This window comes from Phaenicophaeus curvirostris, chromosome 1 (genome assembly GCF_032191515.1).
Source record: "Phaenicophaeus curvirostris isolate KB17595 chromosome 1, BPBGC_Pcur_1.0, whole genome shotgun sequence".
NCBI lineage: Eukaryota > Metazoa > Chordata > Aves > Cuculiformes > Cuculidae > Phaenicophaeus > Phaenicophaeus curvirostris.
Window position 1 is genome coordinate 191,023,191 of NC_091392.1, and position 18,408 is coordinate 191,041,598.

An 18,408-nucleotide genomic window follows, 5' to 3' on the forward strand; every position below is an offset into this window, starting at 1 on the left:
CATCCTTTGTCACAGTTGTTCCCTTTGCATGCAATAGGGACTGAATATTCTCCCTGGTCCTCCTTTTATTGTTAATGTATTTATAGAAAGATTTTTTGTTATCTTTCACAGACTTGGCCAATCTGAGCTATAGTTGGGCTTAGCCCTCCTGATTTTTCCTCTACACAATCTCGCTTCCTCCCTGCTGTAGTCCCTTCAAGATGCCTGTCCCTTCTTCCAAAGCTCATAGACATTCTTCTTCTTTTTTGATGTCCCTCAAGACCTCTCTGCTCAACGAAGCTGGTTTTTTTCCCTGCCAGCTTCTTTTCTGGAACATGGGGACAGCTTGCTCCTGAGCTGCTAGGATTTCCTTTTTGAAGAGCTCCCAGCCCTTGTGCGTTCCCTTGCCCTTAAGGACTGTCTCCCATGGGACTTTATCAACCAGCCTTCTGAACAATCCAAAGTCTGCCCTCTGGAAGTTTAATATTACTGTTCTGCTAATCCCCCTCCTCACCTCACCTAGAACTGAAAATTCTACCATCTCATGATCGCTTTGTCCCAGGCATCCTCCAACCATCACTTCCCCCACAGGGCCTTCTCTGTTCACAAACGGCAGGTCCAGGAGGGCGCCTTCTTTTGTCACCAATTGTGTGAGGAAGTTGTCTTCCACACACTCCAGGAACCTCCTAGACTGCTTCCTTTCTGCTGTGTTGTACTTCCAGCAGACATCTGGAAGATTCAATTCTCCCACAGGGACAAGAGGTAGCGATCTTGAGACTACTCCCAGTTGTTTATAGAAGAGCTCACCAGCTTCTTCTTCTTGGCTGGGTGGTCTATAACAGACTCCCATCACAATATCTGCCTTCTTGTGAGCTGCTCTGATTTTAACCCACAGGCACTCAATCCCATCATCACCATAATCACACTCGAGGGTATCAAAGCACTCACTAACATAGAGGGCTACCCCACCACCTCTCCTACCCTTCCTGTCCTGCCTGAAGAGTTTATACCCCACCATAGCTGCACTGCAGTTATACAAGTCATCCCACCACATTTCCATGATGGCAGCTATGTCATAGTCTCCTTACCCTACAGTAACTTTCAGTTCCTCCTTCTTATTGCCCATGCTGCATGCATTGGTGTAAATGCACTTCAGCTAGGCTGGTGAACCCTCAGCCCTCATAAAGGGAACAGTGATCATTCCCAATTGACTGGTCCTTGGAATATCTAACCCCTCAGTGCCAATTTTATCCTTTCTGTCACCAGATGTACTCGCCCCCACTTGCTCTGTGGTGATATACTGTTGGTCCTTGCCAGCACACCATCTCTCAGGCACTAGAGTTCCACTTCCAGGCTCGGTCCTGACTTCCAGGCTCACTCCTGAGAATCAGTAAGGCTGTCACAGCACAAAATACTTTCAAAGTACGGTCACCAGTTGTTCTTGTTTTCAAAGTGATGCTGAGTGTTCTAGCCAGACTTTTCTTTTGCCTTTATTGCACTAATAATAAGGGGAGAGATAGGGAACACAAAGCATTCTTAGTTTTTCTCTAAAGGGTAGGGGAATGGTGTGGATGACAAGCGTGTCAGACTGCTTTTAATGCAATCCTAGGGGTTTTTAGCTTATACTCTGATGTACCTTTGTGCCCACATGGTAAGCAGAGCAGTCTGAGATATATATATTATATAACATATTCCATATATCCCCTGTTGACCTTGGACCATTCTGTGTTTCAGTATAAAGAAGTTTTCTTTTGCTATTCAATAGAGAGCTCTGCACGGCACATGAGGATCACTTTGCCCACTGTCAGAGGGAATGGCCTCAAGCTCCACCAGGGGAGGTTTAGGCTGGACATCAGAAAAAAAAAATTCATGGAAAGGGTCATTGGGCACTGGAACAGGCTGCCCAGGGAGGTGGTTGATTCACCTTCCCTGGAGGTGTTTAAGGGACGAGGTGCTGAGGGGCATGGTTTAGTGTTTGGTAGGAATGGTTGGATGATGATTCTATGATTCAAAGCTGTAGCGTCCAGGAAAAACTCTTTAGGTGCAAGCTGTGCACTTTGAAACTCACTTCAGATAAGTACAAGTCTTAGATAGGAAGATGTGGCTTCTTGGCTAGAATTTGGCCAGAGAAATGCAGAATTTTTATAAGTACACTTAAAAAAATGTGATATCCTTAGCATGTTGGTATCTTTCTTCTTAGTCTAGGTCTCAACAGCTTGCTTTTAAAAAAAATCAAGGCAGGCATTTTGTGTAAAGGTACTGTAATGCTTTAGAACCTTTCTAGTGTATTCCTGAGGTGCGGCAAGACATGGTTGCTAGATTTTAAGTCTATAAATACTATAGTACTGTAGTGTTATAATTTTTGTTAGTGCCAAAGTAAAGAGATACAGCAACCTGACACAGTGTTTATGAACCAGGGTATAAAATTGCAATGCCAAACAAATAAGTCATATGTGATGGAAGCCTTAGATCTGTCTGTGAGGTGAAGAACCTGCAGAGGAATTGTGTTGACTGTCAGGGGCAAGCTACCATTTAATTTGATTTCTGTGGTAGGAGCATGTAGAAAAACATCCCTCCTGACATAAGACTTGTAGTGAGGGTGTGTTTGATGCAGGAAGAAGTAGCATTTAGTGATGTGAGAAGAGGACCAGCAGCCTGGAACTCTTGAATTCTGATTGATGTACTAATTCTGACCCAGCCCAGGCTCATGCTTCAGCTGCTAACAGTGTAAAACTGAGGAAAGTGACATTTCCCCAGAGATGCTGTGAGGCTGATAGAACTGCTGGAAAAAATGCATTAAGTATTAATTAACAGTGAAGAATAATAGTAGAAAGCATAATAGTGATCACAATGTTAAGTTTGTAAAGCCAAACTGTTCAGTCATTCCTCAAGCAAACTTCCCCTGTAAGGACGTACTCAACTGAGTAAAGGACCATAGTTTTACTTCGCCAATAAAACTATTGAATGGAAAGGGTGCTGATTTTCCAAATATATCTGCTACATTCCAATAGACTGAACTTTTCAGAGCTAGTACAATCACTGCAGTCTCTATATGACAATATCAACTGCAGTTACTGTGCAGTGCTTCTCTGTAATTATTTAGTCTCCATTATTCCAGAGAAAACTGGAGAAAAATGGAAAAAAGGCATCTATATTGCAGTTTTATAACAGCTGATTTCATAAATTGTGAGGCTGTTCATCATACAGTTTTGAAATCCAATATAGCTATTACTAAATCCACTCAGGAATATTAACACTGATTTTGAGGGCAGGATATGGCAGTTTAGCCTGCTTTCTAAAACGATGTGGAATCATCATCATTAAAGAGTTAGGTGGTATCAAAATATGTGCCTCTTACTTGCCACTGCATGTAAACCTGGAGAGAATATGATGTCATAATGCCTGTCAAGAGCTTATACTTCTGCATGACACAGGCAATTCAGATGGAGAGAAACAAAGATTATTCTGGGAAATCTGTCATCATTTCATAGCATTTATATATATCGTTCGTTTGAATTGCAATGCCAGACATTATAAAGGAATGGACAATAATAAATTCACCTTTTTGTATATGGCGTTAATGGCACTTTCTGAAATTTCTAACAGAAACACTTCTTTGAAAAGTGCCTTGTGGATTCACCTCTACCTGATAGTGGTGATTTATTCAGAGCAATCTTGTGTAAACAGAGCAAAATAGTAGGCTTAGGAATCAGCTGGAATCAGCACATCTGAGACAGAGATGTTGGCCAAAAATCTGCTCAGTAGAAACAAGAAACATCTGAGAGACTGAAAACAGCATCTACAGAGTCAGAGAGAAAGTGTCTTCCAGCAGCTGTTACTGCTGAGCTCAGCCAAGCTTGGCAGTGCGGGGCCGCTGAGAAATCAAAAGGAAAAGCAAAATCAGCTGCCTGTGAAAGGAGAGCATCTCTGTTTACCAGCATGTCACCCAAGAAGCAACAGGAAACACATGTAGAACACCCGTGATAGGCTGCAAGGTTTCATCTCCCTTTTGTCTTCTGCAAGAGACAACACTTAAGCTTAAGAGAAGGACCATTGTTCCTCCTGCCCCTCTACTACTCATAAAGAAAACTACTGTAAGTACTTTCCCATATCAAAGCGAGATGGCGGTGTTATTTATAAGGGGCTGTCAGCACATACAGCACTTTGCAATATATGTCAAAAGGCAAGCTCCCTTCCTGCAATAGCCTAAAATATAACCCACCTGCATGCAGTCCCAAGGACAGCAGTTCACACATGTGAAGGATACCCACAGAGGATCAATACACAGCAGGACTGAGCTTAGAGAGGAGAGAAGAAATTACAGAGCACAGAGGCAATTATAAGACTTGCCATGAGTCTTGTGTGAGAGGTGACAGGAATGACTCTTCCTTACTACTGAGTGAAAATGCCAGAAGGCCAACTGTATCCTGGACTGCATCAGAAGAAGTGTGACCAGCAAGACAAGGGAGATAATTCTTCCCCTCTGCTCTGTTCTCATGGGACCTCACCTGGAGTACTGTATTCAGTTCTGGAGTTATCAGCACAGGAAAGACATGGATCTGCTAGAGCGAGTCCAGAGAAGGGCCACAAAGATGATCAGAGAGCTGGGGCACCTCCTTATAAGGGCAGGTTGAGAGAGTTGGACTTGTTTAGCCTAGAGAAGAGAAGGCTCCAGGGAGACTTTAATGCAGCCTTCCAGTACTTAAGTGGGGCCTACAGGAAAGACTGTAGGGGGCCTCTATATCAGGGAATGTAGTGACAGGATGTGGGGTAACAGTTTTAAATTGAAAGAGGGAAGATTTAGATTAGATATTAGGAAGAAATTTTTTAGTGTGAGGATGGTGAGGCTCTGGAACAGGTTGCCCACAGAAGTTGTGGATGCCCCATGTCTGGAGGTGCTGAAGGCCAGGTTGGATGAAGGATCAACCAGGTCTAACGGCAGATGTCCCTGCCCACGGCAGGAAGGTTGGAACTAGATGACCTTTAAGGTCCCTTCCAACTCAAACCATTCTATAATTGTATGACGCTCTATCTTTTTGTTTAACTTGTTATTAGAAAAGAGAAAAGGAAGAGCCTGGGTAGCTCAGATTTGTTTCCCTTGCTTTTACTGCCTACGTGTAAGCTAATTTTATCAACTTCCAATTCAGCAGGGATGCATAAGTGTGATCCACTCACAGTCTCGAAACCATTCACGTTATTTACACTTGCTTTGCTAATGTCTGGAACAGTCTAAGTAGGTTTCATGTAAATATTGAGGACTAATATGGGGTGTGATCTATTCCAGCTTACATTTTCTTTTAGCTCCTTAATGCTTGAATCACTTTATTTAAAACTCCCCTATGTACAATTATATCTTCAGGACTCTGAATGAGGAAAAGTGGTTTTAATGTCCCAGCTGCCCTTTTCTGAGCTTCTCCTTAGGCTGTATCCAGCAAAAGAGGCAGAAAGTTTAGCAAGTACTTTGCTGAATCAGGACCTTTTAACTGTTAATGGGACTCCAGCTGCTCCATGGAAGTGCTCAGTTATGAACAGTGGTGTTCTCCCCTATTGCATGAGCACAGGCGTCTTAGCCCTTCTGCTGTCTCACTGAGGGACTTTTGAGCTTCCACCTTGTAGTAATCCTATACAGTTAATTAATTAATAGCCTGTTCCTTGCCAGACTTGCAACACTTTTCTTGCTCTGCACTGAAAAAGAAATACAGCAGCATGTGATAACATGACAGGGAGGAAAATCACAACTTCACCTTTGATGTTATTGATCCCTCTCCTGCAAAATAACAGCAACTCTTTGTGTGGTCTGCAGATATTTTTTTGCCTTCAGCTCTCTGTGTCCCATTACAAGGCCCTGCATGGCAGACATTCTATCAGATGGTCAGTGCCTTTTCTGATTACCCTCTTGTTGCTGCTATCCCTTTTTTGATGATTTGTTTCCTGCTTTTGGCTCTTGCCTAACTTCTCTGAGTGTGGTGAAGCTTGTCGGTCTCAGTCAGGTAGTATTTAGAAAAGATACAGTCACCTAGTTCAGTTAGGAGGTAAAAAGGGCATTTTTGAGTCCCTGCCTGGGAATGCTAGGTTTTTTGGTTTATTTTCCCTTGTGACTTTGGTGTTATGGATGACTTCAGGTTGGCAGGTCTGCTTCATTGAAAACTTACGCTTATCCACAGAGTAGGTTGAGGTTATGCTGCAGCATATGCAAAGTTTCCTCCACTAAACAACCAGCTGCCTACTGTACTTAAGGTCATTCATTGAGAATTGAATTAGTCCATCAGAAGGATGGGAAGAAGACAGCCAAATTCAGCCCAGCCTGATAGGATTAGTACATGAAGAAGAAAGTCAAGAACAGAAGAGACTGCCATTTCCATTCTAGCCCAATCCATCCCAGACTGATAAGTAGGGTATGACCCTTGAGAGCCAGAAATATGGGGTGAACTCCCTCTGTCTGAGCTTCCTGTGAGCTGCAAGAATTCCCCTCTCCAAGCAGGTGTAGTTGTGTGCTTGGCGAGATTTCACTTCTTCATCCAGCCTAGGTGTAGACCTAATCTATTAGCTTTATAGGGCTTAATAGAAAGCAAACATAGCCTGAGTCTGGATCTAGAAATGGAAGGAGGGCTGTGCAGAGGTGAAACTTTTCACATCAGTTTGCACTCTCCATGCCCAGAAGTTTTCTGTTTGCTATTCTAGGTAGAACAGTGATGGTGTTTTTAGATTGGTAGTGATACATGTCTTTAAGACTTCAGCATCTAGAAGTCGATGATACCTTTATCAGTGATCCCCTCAATCTTTATACCTTTTTCCCAAAAATTAATGTACAGTCTCATTTCCCAGTGAAGTGAGACAAGGGCTTGAGCACATCCCAGTGCTGGTTTATCTCCCTGTCTGCCTTTTCAGATGACTCCTATAGATCAAGCATTGCTCCCAGTTCGTAAGTCCTCTTCATCTTCATTCATTAATGTTGGTACATGATGCTATTGCATGCTGTTCCCTAAGTGCTACCTGCAGCTTTCCGCCTGCTTCTTCTGGAGCCACAGCAGTTCCAAGAAACCTGAAGTCAGACCAGTCATTTCAAATCTACATGTTATTTGTGGTGACCTTTTTTCTCTCTGCAAGTATCTGAAACAATTCTTTCATAATAACCCTGCTTCCCAAGCCGTAATGGCAGGAAAAATTGTTATTTCAGGATTTTTCTTTTGAAGACATAAAGCATCTCTAATAAAAGGGGAAATTAGGGACACATCTCAAAAATAATTAAATAATAAGAAGCCTGAAAAGGTCAGATACTTGGCTATAAAAACTTCTGCAGGTGCTCTTTCCATGCAAAGTGTATCTTTTCATTGATGCTCTCTGAGAAAAAGCTGGCAGCAGAAATTACAGTGTGTATCTTAGCTTTAAAGCAAAGATGGAATAATTTATTTAATGTTACATAGGAGATTTTTCATGGCTCTTTCTTTAAAATTTTGAGTTGTATATCGACACTCCTCTTTCAATAGATCTTATGATCACTATTGATTTGGGTGGGACAAATGGACAAGCAGACACATATTTTCATTTATATGGTACAAAAGAAATTAAGCCCTGTTTGTAAAGATTGCTTGGATGCTAATAAGTGTTCATCTCAGTAGAATTTAGACATCTGAATGTCTTTAATGATCCAGATTTTGTCTGGTTTTGATCATGCTTTAAAGTGGTAGAAAAATGAAAGTAGATTTTTCTTTTTTAAAACCTTTGCCTACGTCTGTACCTGCATGGACTGATAGCCTTGGAACTTGCTTGTCTGTTCTGTTTGCAGGCAAGTTCTCTTGATCTGACAGAGCTTGTACAAAAGATTCATTGATTGGAGTAATTACTTTAGTTTTAAAGTAAAGGTTTATTTAATATTGAAGTTAAAGCCTTTTTTCTTTTTCTGTTATTTCTGTCCTCTTTTTTCAGTTTTTTTCCAGAACAGCAGAATTCTGCCTTAATAACATGGCATATAGTACTGTCTGAGGTTTTCTGGAGAAATGTGTAAAACAGTGCATATGGTTTTCGTTTTTATACTTTTGTATATAGCTTTTTCCATACACCCCAGACTGCAGGCTAACGTAAGCACAGCTTGTTTTATTCCCATGTTGTATTATTGAGCTGCTAGAACTGCTCTATGCAGACTTTTCTTTCCATGAAAGCTCCCCTGCTAAAGTACAGAAATAAGGTTGTGGGAGTTACTTGTCCACTTTGGCAAAAAAAAAGGAGAACCCTTTCTGAACTGGAACAACAGAATTTTTGAAGACATATTTTTCCAAAGGCTGTATTAAAGTGTATGTGCTGGCATGTAAGATCACAAAAGAGAGCAAAAACTAATGACATCGGCACTTCGGGAGTCACCGGGCCAATCTCTCCTTTTCCACAGCAGCTGAGTGGAATGAGAAGGACACAGTTTGTACAGTAACTCCTGGAATATGGTGACTTCTTAAATGATAACTGCTGCTCTGTGCATTAAGTATATGAGTGCTTTCTTTATCTAAGTGCTGCAACAGCCTCAAAAAAGGAATTAAATTATGTTAAATTGATTTCTAGAGGCCTTGCTGGAGGCTCTGAAAAGGAACATGATTTGACCAAGTTCATGCAGCAAGTCTGCCAGAGGCAGAAATGGAGCCATGAGTTCTGCTTTTTCTCTGGCCCTGATCGAAGACCACTGTGAGTGCAATGCAGTGGCCCACGCTGAGGCGTCTGGCGGCACCTGAGATGCCCCAGGGAACTGAGGGCAGGTCTGACATAAAACCTAGGGAAGACTCAGTCCCTTCTGTAGCAGTGGCTGGAGACAAAGCATCATACTTGAGTTGTACGCACCAGGCACCTGCCCACGTAATTGAACCTCAGACGTTAGTCATTCCAGACTTATTTATCAGGTAGGATATATTTGCTAGACTTTATGTAAAAGGAAGCTTAATCTTTAATGTACCCAAAATTATAGCATTGTCTAGGTTTCATGGCATTTTTTTGACCAAATGAGATCACATTTGAGGTCCTTTCTGTGTGTGTGTATGCAGGAATGGTTTGTGGTTTTTCCCCTAGAATACACCAACTTACAACATCATTTAAAATGAAATTCAAGGCCAGCTTTAGCCTTGCCCTGGGCTACAAGAGCAGAAATTGTAGTGTACTATTTGTGAAGTAACTTGCCACTTGCTAATGCAGCTCCAGAAGCTGAACCCTGAAGGCTGAATAATTGTTGTTTCCGGTATTAGTTTGTGAGAATTTGTAAGAGTGAGAAGGAACAACAACAATAACAACAAAAAATCTTTGCAATCCCTTGGGCAAAGTGGGGATATGAGAGTTTCATTTACAGGACTGAAATTCAGGTTTAAATGTATTCCAGTTGAAAAAAAAGAAAAACGAGGAAGAAAATAAATGTTTGTAAGGTGTCTTTCTAGATCTCCAAAGCCTTGTCATTTGCATGTTACAAGTATGGTATTAAAGTGTTGTTTTACTTAGAAGCTGCATTGTAGAAGGAAGAGGAAGGCTTCAGCCCAGCAGCCACTCTTTGTTTAAAATCATTCACTCTTTTTTTTTTTCCCCAGCTAACTTCCAACCTGTGATCACATTTCAAGTGATTTAGAACAGAGAGTTTTTTCAGATGGTCAATGTACGATTCCTTAAGAAGTGTATTTCATAGACCTTTTCATGCTTTTAGCATTGCTCACATTCTCAGGGAAGAAAACAGTGTTCCCTGTATATCCCAGTGAACAGCAGAAAAACATTAGCAGGATTTTCTAAGAGTTGCCTTCATTCTGATCCCAGTGAAGTCAGAAGAGACTTTACCATTAACTTAAATGCTAGTATACATAGACCAGTGCCCAAATGCTTTCAAAATCCCATTACACTGTATGCTTTCAACCATCTGATAGCTTGAGATTATAAGGATTCTGCACAGGGAAGATTTCTTGAAAAGGAAGCAGTAAAAGAAAGGCAAACCAAGTTCAGACCAAATGTGGCATAGACTTCTGAAATGGTTGGGCTTGTTCTCTACTGTATTTACTCTTCAAGCTATTCCTACTTATTGCCTGTTTCTGCCTGATGCAGAAAAAAAAAGGCTGGGTTTGTAGTATTTCCAGTTGGGTGTGGTGTCAAATGTGCTTGAAATAGTGTGAGAAAGACTGACACCATTGTAGTGAGAGCCATTTGAGTACCTGGGTAGATATCTGAAGCCAGGCCTAAACGCAGAAATACAGACATCTCAAAGGAAAATGTGCTCACATGATGTACTGTCAAATTTGGCAAACTCAGCAGTTCTTGATGGTTTTGATAAGCAACCCAATCTGATCCCGAATGCCAAACTTTTTCTGCCTCATCGTCACCTTTTAAAATGATTCAGGCTCTAGAGTCACTGCTGGCTGGAGCAAGTATTTGCTGTCAGTACACTGATGGAGATACGGGGTATCTGCCATTGCTAATGTGTTTGTTTTAAAGTTCTTGCAGAAGAAGAGTAGGGGAGAATATCATGCAATTGGATATTGTGATTACTGTACTTCACTCTGACTTTCCAGGATCAGGAGCAGTTTAGGGGACTGTTTGAAGGACTGCCTGCCAGTTGCCCTTTACCTAATATAGCATCCTTATACCTGTACATGAAGGTTAGAGTTCCTCTGGGATGTGAGAGCAAAGCAGGGTTACATGCATGGATCTTTAATTAAAACAGACCTCCTAGCCTTCAAAAAAGGAAAAAAGAATCAAAATCTGGCACGATATCAAGTGGCATTAGCAGTATCAGCATCACACTAGGTGCCCTGCAGAAGAGGAAACTGTGAAAGAGCACTCAGAAATAATGACTGAATTTCCATGATGCTGTCAAGACTTTCACATCTCTAGCTGCCAGGTGTGGATTACTTGAGCTAGAAATGTAAAAGCCTTATAAAACGCAAATGAAGCAACAAAATCGAAATCTCAGCAGGTGAGGATGTACCATAAGACGGAATCAGTCTTTTCAAACTTTAGCTGGAGGAGAAAGAGAATACCGGACCCAGCATTTCCATATATCCTTTGTTTCCAGAGGACTTTTTTTTCCCTTTTCTATTTTTTGGCTCATAATGTCAAGTCTGATATTTTGAGATATGTGAAACCTGTTTTATCCCCTTTCACCTCCATGTCTCCCTTGGCATTGTTATCACAATTACAAGGGCAGGTGACAGTTCTCTAGGCTTAGAATCCTACCTACCCTGCAGTGAAATTGAATCAAGCAGCATCATTTCTTTGAAAAATAAACAAGACTGCAAGCTCTGCAACTGGGAAGTAAATTAAATGTGTTCACAGAGCTTCAGAATCTTCTTTGCCTTTCATGTTATACTGCCTGACTTCCTATTAAAATTATTGCTAACGTAGTCGGGGCAATGACAGGGAGCATTTTTGTGAAGAGAGATGTTATTGCAATGAGCTTGTAGGTGACAGCTTTATCCTGGACAAGCATGTCTAGGAGAAAGAATATGTGGCTTCTAAGGTTGCTGTGGTGCAGCAGCAGGGAATAAGGTGAAATAATGTGGTGTCCCTTCACTCTCCCACGGGATATAATTCATTGTCACATGAGAGGGATGCTGTACACTGCTCACAGCCCTTTTGCATTGATGCAGCTCACACAGAGAATTTCAAGGTCAGATGTGAACCATGGAATCTACTTACCTGCTGCCCTGCTCCTTGTGCGCTCCCTTCCTCACAGCAAAACATCTTCAGCCAGACTAGGCAGAAAATAAGTCAGTGGACAGTCAGGAACAATTCTTTCTGCATAAAAATAAGGATATTTGATACAGTAAACATTTCACAGAATCACAGAACAACCAGGTTGGAAGAGACCCACCGGATCATCGAGTCCAACCGTTCCCATCAAACACTAAACCATATCCCTCAGCACCTCATCCACCCGTGCCTTAAACGCCTCCAGGGAAGGTGACTCAACCACCTCCCTGGGCAGCCTGTTCCAGTGCCCAATGACCCTTTCTGTAAAGAATTTTTTCCTAACGTCTAGCCTAAACCTCCCCTGGCGGAGCTTGAGACCATTCCCTCTTGTCCTGTCCCCTGTCACTTGGGAGAAGAGGCCAGCACCCTCCTCTCTACAACGTCCTTTCAGGTAGTTGTAGAGAGCAATGAGGTCACCCCTCAGCCTCCTCTTCTCCAGGCTAAACAACCCCAGCTCTCTCAGCCGCTCCTCATAAGGCCTGTTCTCCAGCCCTTTCACCAGCTTTGTTGCTCTTCTCTGGACTCTCTCTAAATACTTCTCCTCTAAATACTTCTCCTCTAAATACTTGTTTCACCTCCAGTAACTTTAAAATTTGCATATTTTTTTTTAAAATTAATGTGTCTGTGTATGCAGTGGGCTGAAGTTTATAAGGAAAAGGTAGAAACTTTTGTTATGCCTATCAGTATATATACTGTGTCTCCTTGGGTTGGTAGATTGGAAGATATGGCAATTTACTTCAGGCTCAGCAGCTTCATATATCCTCTCACCAGCACAAAAGATTTTGAGGCTGTTTCTTGTGTAAAGGTGGATTAGACTGCTAGTGGAAAAGGCCAAACAGTGAGGTTACCTAAAAACACCCTGCTCTTTTCTTTGCCTCTCACTTCTAATATTCTTATTGGTAAAACAAGTTTCATTTTCAAACCTTCATTCCGGAAACTGAGTTTAGCTTTGGTTCATCAAAGTATAATTCTTCCACTGCAGCACTGTTCCTACATGTTTCTGATTCCAAACACTGCTAGTTCTAGAACAACTTTTTGAGGTTATTGAAAAAAATAGTTACGTTTGAATTCATACAACCACACTCCACTGAATGGCATTTAATCAGTTCTTAGAAAGCAGTCCTGGTGCTTATTAACTCCCAGGGAAGCTGCTGCCTTCAGTTGCCAGCTAGATAACTATTTTTTCTTTGCCAATAGATAGTTGCCTGTAAATGCCTAGGGAATGATGATGCTTGGTGGCAAGTGCAAGCTATAAAATATTTATCTTTAACACACAATTGTGTTACTGCAGCCTCTAATAGGATTTGGTGCAAGGCAAACATCTGCCTTGGCCTCTGGCCCAAAGATATAGAAACAAGCTATTAAGTTGAATGTTGCATAGTAAATAAATAAGGCAAGAAATACTGTTAAAGTAGCTATACTGCTGACCAACAAACGTGCTGAGTACATAAAAAGGAAGTCCATCAAGGGTCTAACAATTTGTCAGCCTCTTTAATATGTTTATTGTGTTTTATCTGGATAAAGGTAATTCATGTAGGTAATTGTAAGCCACACTGACAGATCTTTATAGAGCTCACCACAGTAGAGTTGGCTTTCATGGGGCTTTTTGTCAGCAGCAAAGTGCTCCCCTGAGCAGACCATTAGCCTTGGAGCTTTGTCGCTGTCACAAGTCAGTTTATGATATGAGACAAACAGTGTATTTGTCTGTGCCTCAGATTACCAGCCTAAAAAAAATGGGAATGGTAACAATTAGCAATTTTCTATTGAACTCAGTGACATCCCTAAATGAAAGAGAGTGTAGTGTGAAGTCTTATGGGTCTGGGCAGGATTGTGACAGTTTATAGGCGTAAGGAGCGATTGCAGTTGGAAAACAAGCAATGAGATAAAGATTTCACCCCAGTTTCCCTCAAAGTCTACCAGCTGTGAGATTACATGTACTGAAAAAATGTCCCTTGAGACAAATGGCAGAAATCCTAAAGTATCTTCAGCAGCTGTAAGCTGACGTGGTGTATGCAGTAAAGTTGGTTTGCTCCAGACCATGATCTGTTTCTTTCTCTGCCTTGGTAATTAGTGCTTTTGAGTGGGAAGGACCCTAAAGAGTACTTCAGAAAAAAAGGAGTTTAGCTCTTGGAGAAGTTTAGGTTTTCACACTTAATTAATGTTTTCCTTCTCTCCTTTTTATGAATCTAGAAGCTCTTCTGTACATCCTTCTCGGAGTGAGGCAGGCTGGACTAGGGTAGGGAGTGCCTGCTGCTGTAGACAAGGCATTTCTGCACCCCTCTCAAAGGCGACAATGTGGATCTGAAAGCAGTGAGTCTCGTTATGTCACATACTCTTTCTCTCAGAGGAGATCTGGATGTTCACTATGTTTATTCAGGAAATTACTTGTTTTTTCAGTTGCTGATTAAATTTTGAAGCTGGCAGGACAATTACTTCCATATGCAAGCTTCTGTTTGAAGCCACACTGCCTTAATTTTTGCTGGTGTATCCCCAGCGTGAGTTGTTTTCTTTCAGGAGGCTTACTTCTACTGCCCTTGGTTGTTGGAAGGTGGCACGGGAGCTGCATTTTCAGTGTTCTCTTTGGACACAATAGCAATACCATGTGAAAGTATCATGCATCTTTCACTGGCTGACCCTCCAATTAACAATCTTTGCCCTTACCAGCTGGTGTCAATTAGATCAGAGATTGGGAAGCCAAGAGAAACCTGTGGGAGTCAGACTGAAAACAGAGGACATATATCTCTCTAAAAAAGAATTGTCCATGGTCTCACAGTGAACTTTAACAATTAAATAAAACAAAACAAAACTTTGTCATGATTATCTAAAGCAGTTCTTATGGCATTATTCATGAAACACCATATGGATTTTTGTAGGTATTGGAAAATATCCTCATAATCATATGTAACAGCTTACAGAATAAGTTGTCAAATAGGGACTAGAACCTGGACATAACTGCAGTGGCCTGGTTTTATTTATTGATTGACAGTTTGTCACCACTGTGGTAATGTTGACTATAGACATACTTAAAAGGCAGATAATTGCTTTGTGCCACTAACTTAAGGTCTCTCTAAAAGTTAAGAGTTTGATCTCTTCTAAGTCCCATTAGATAATAATTAGACTAAGTATTAGCTTCTGCAACAGATGTGCAAATTTATTTGTCCATTTGTTTCTTCATTCTTTCCAGGGTTCCTTCATAATGACTCCCTAATTTCTTCTGCCAAGTCACCCACCACCTCCTTTTTAATTTGAAAGTTAGATGTCAAAGCAGTGTGCACAGACATGTGTACCACACATAGATTTCAGAAGGGACAGAAAGCAAGTCAGTTCTCCAGTTGGCACAGTCTACATCTATTGAAACTAAATTTAGTCCTCGATGAAGACACAGTGTTTTTTGTGAATTCTTAGGTACGCATGACTTGCTGATGCCTGCAATCTTCAAACTAAAAAGAAATTCCAATTTATGAATGTACTAAGTGTATAAATAGGACTACAGAATCACAGAATCATTTCAATTGGAAAAGACCTTTAAAATCAAGTCCAGCCATAAACCTAACACTGCCAAGTCTGCCACTAAACCATGTCCTTAAGCACATCTACATGTCTTTTAAATATGTCTAGGAATGGTGACTCCACCATTTCCCTGCACAGTGTGTTCCAGTGCCTGACAATCCTTTCAGTGAAGAAGCATTCCCTTACATCAAGTCTAACCCTCCTCTGGCGCAGCCCGAGTCCCATTTCCTCTTGGCCTGGCCTTGTTACTTGAGAGAAGAGACCAACACCCACCTCACTACAGCCTCCTTTTAGATAGTTGTAGAGAGCAATAAGATCTCCCCTCAGCCTCCTTTTCTCCAGACTAAACAACTCCAGTTCCCTCAGCCGCTCCTTATAAGGCTTAGGCTCCATATCCTTCACCAGCTTCACGGAACTCAAGGTGCAACCTCACCAGTGCTAAGTACAGGGGAATGATTACTTCTGTAGTCCTGCTGGCCACGCTATTTCTCATACAAGGCAGGATGCTGTTGGCCTTCTTGGCCACCTGGGCACACTGCTGGCTCATATCCAGCCTGCTATCAAACAACACCCTGCAGCTTTCCAGCCATACGTCCCCAAGCCTGGAACATTGTAGTTGTTGTGGCCCATGTACAGGACCTGACATGCGGTCTTGTTGAACCCCAATACCAAGCCCTGGGGAACACCACTTTTGACCAGCAGCCGACTGGATTTAACTCCATTCACCGCAAATCTCTGGACTTGACCATTCAGCCAGATTTTTACCCAGTGAAGAATATGTCCATCCAAGCCATGAGCTGCCAGGTTCTCTGGGAGAATGATGTGGGAAACTATGTCAAAGCTTTACTAAAGTCTAGGCAGACAGAGTTCACAGGCTTTACCTCATCCACTGAGTGGGTTGCCTAAATGCTCAATATTGCGCACATAGCTCTCAGTCGTGTTGCTCACAGGCCTAAGTCCCAAGCCTTAGGGACCTCTGGAGTTCAAGAGGAAAAAACATGTTCATTTAACACTTCCTTTATGAAAATACTTCTTGAGCTATTTGGGAGCAGTTTTGAGACTAAGATGTACTGCATAAATCTTTTCAGAGTTGATTCTCAGTAGTGAAGAACTTTTGGGAATGTGCAGAGACTTTTAATTGCCCACAGTCACACCAGGCAAGTGTGTATCCTTAACTGTGAAAAAATTTTAAGTGGCACCACTCCCTGGAAGGGAAGAGTTTCTTTTCACTTCATCTCCTCTTTATCAGGCAGGTTATTCCAGGGCAAAATGAGCTAGAGTAAAATGAGAGCACTTAGAAATGTTACTTTTGGCTATATTAGAAAAACAGGGAGCATCAGAAAAAGCAGTGAAGTAGGATGAAAGGATTTTTAAGGGCCTACTCTCTTACTAATAATCTAGGGTTTCCAGGCCATAATTAAGAGTTACAAAGCTGCTTCAGAGAGGAAGGTACAATGCATTTCATTCTCCTGTTTTTTTTATTCTTTTTGTGTTGGCCACAATATGGTATGATGCAATTAGGGCACACTTGCAAAGAAGAATCTGGGAAATCAGGGACTGAGATAGTGATATATGAAGTGCTGTCTGTACACATCACTGCATTTTTGTGAAGTAAAACACCAGATCCATACATAAAAGACAAAATATACGTGACTATTATTTTTACATGCATTACTCTTGCTCATTGTGGATGGGATCTGACCAATTGTAGATGTCTTTGATGACAACATCTACATCTGAACCAGTCCTGAGGGAAAGGGAGCAGTACTGGAATAAAGTTCATTAGATGGATTCACCCTTAAGCATCGGGAAATTTGGTAACCTAACCTAAACACAGCTATGCTCCATTTCTGTGGTCACTGCACTTCTGGATCCCATTGTCCATAGTCAGTATATTGTATGAGAGTCATTCAGTTTCAACTACAGTAGGCATGTAATTGGTGTACTGGGTCTTGCCTCTCTCATCCTAGGCATCACAAGGTCATCATCACCAGTACATGAGCTGAACCACAGTATAAATGCAAAATATTATTTCCAGCAACAAAGATTACCCTTTAGCTGATGTGGTGCACTGTTACACTTTGAACAGGTGCCATGCCTGATGTTACACTGCTTTGTAGGTCTTGCTTCAATTATTTAATTATTTTTCACATGTAAACATATCAAGAAAGTTGCATAGATATTTTACCCTTTTACCAAGAATCAATTTAGTCCTTTAAAGCAAAAGCTTGAAAAAAGCCTTAAAAATGTTTTTAATATGCTGTAGGTGTTGTCATAACACTGGGAGTCTGTCCTGCATCAAGCATTGACATAGGTATTGCCATTGACTTCAAAGGCCACATGTATGGAACCCCTATGTTGCTACAGCCTGCAGACCTGACCCAGCATGGCAGTGCAATATTGAAGTTTAATGAGACATCTTCATACTATGCTGGTGCTGAATAGCATGGCCCTACTTCTTCTGCTCCAAGTTTTCAGGCAGTAGAAAACAGTTCACTTGTTTTTTTTCTTTTCTGCATTAATTTTTTTGCCACCCTTTGAATTTGAACAACTCTTTGAAGGGTCTGACAAGTGCCAGAACCAGCACAAGAGGAAGTTTAAACTTGTACCTAGGAGGAGACAATTAGAGGAAAAGGTCTGACCCTTTCAGCAAGAGGAGCTGTTAAATCTCCTTGCCTATCTCACTGTCGTGCTTCACAGTACTCACACTTCGTACATTCTTCATATGTGTAAGTGGGTGTATGTGCATCAATAAATAACTTTTTTCCAAATTTCTGCATTGTTTCGTCGAGGCAAGAAGGGTGTAAGTGTTGGAAAGACATAGAGAAAAAATGTATAAAGCAAAATTATTTTCATTTTCAGCAATGAAATTAAACTATTACAAAGTTCTGAAGACTGTATACATATGGGCTAATTTTAGTTCTTCATTTACAGGATAGTTTTGTGTTTATATTTGCTATTAAGTGAGATATTGCATATTTAAATATCAGTATAAATGCCTGAGTTGCTATTTCTTTATTGTAGGTAGCATGACTGTTTTATGATTGGAATAGACATGGCAGCTCAAGCCTGAAGTGTTGACTACACAGTATGGTTTTATTTCCACACACTGTAACGTGAATTTCTGCTTAACTATAGAGCTTAAGTGTTAGAAAAGTGATAGCTCTTCCGTGTACCTTCCTTGCTGTGTGGAGCTATCTGATCATGAGATGTCTGATG

General features: G+C 41.3%; 1 protein-coding gene across 6 annotated transcripts in view; it reads left to right on the forward strand.

The window, feature by feature from the left end:
* The window catches only part of TENM4 (teneurin transmembrane protein 4), a 373,803-nt gene that overhangs the window by 197,831 nt on the left and 157,564 nt on the right, over window positions 1–18,408 (forward strand). The gene's annotated exons all lie outside the window — the stretch shown is intronic.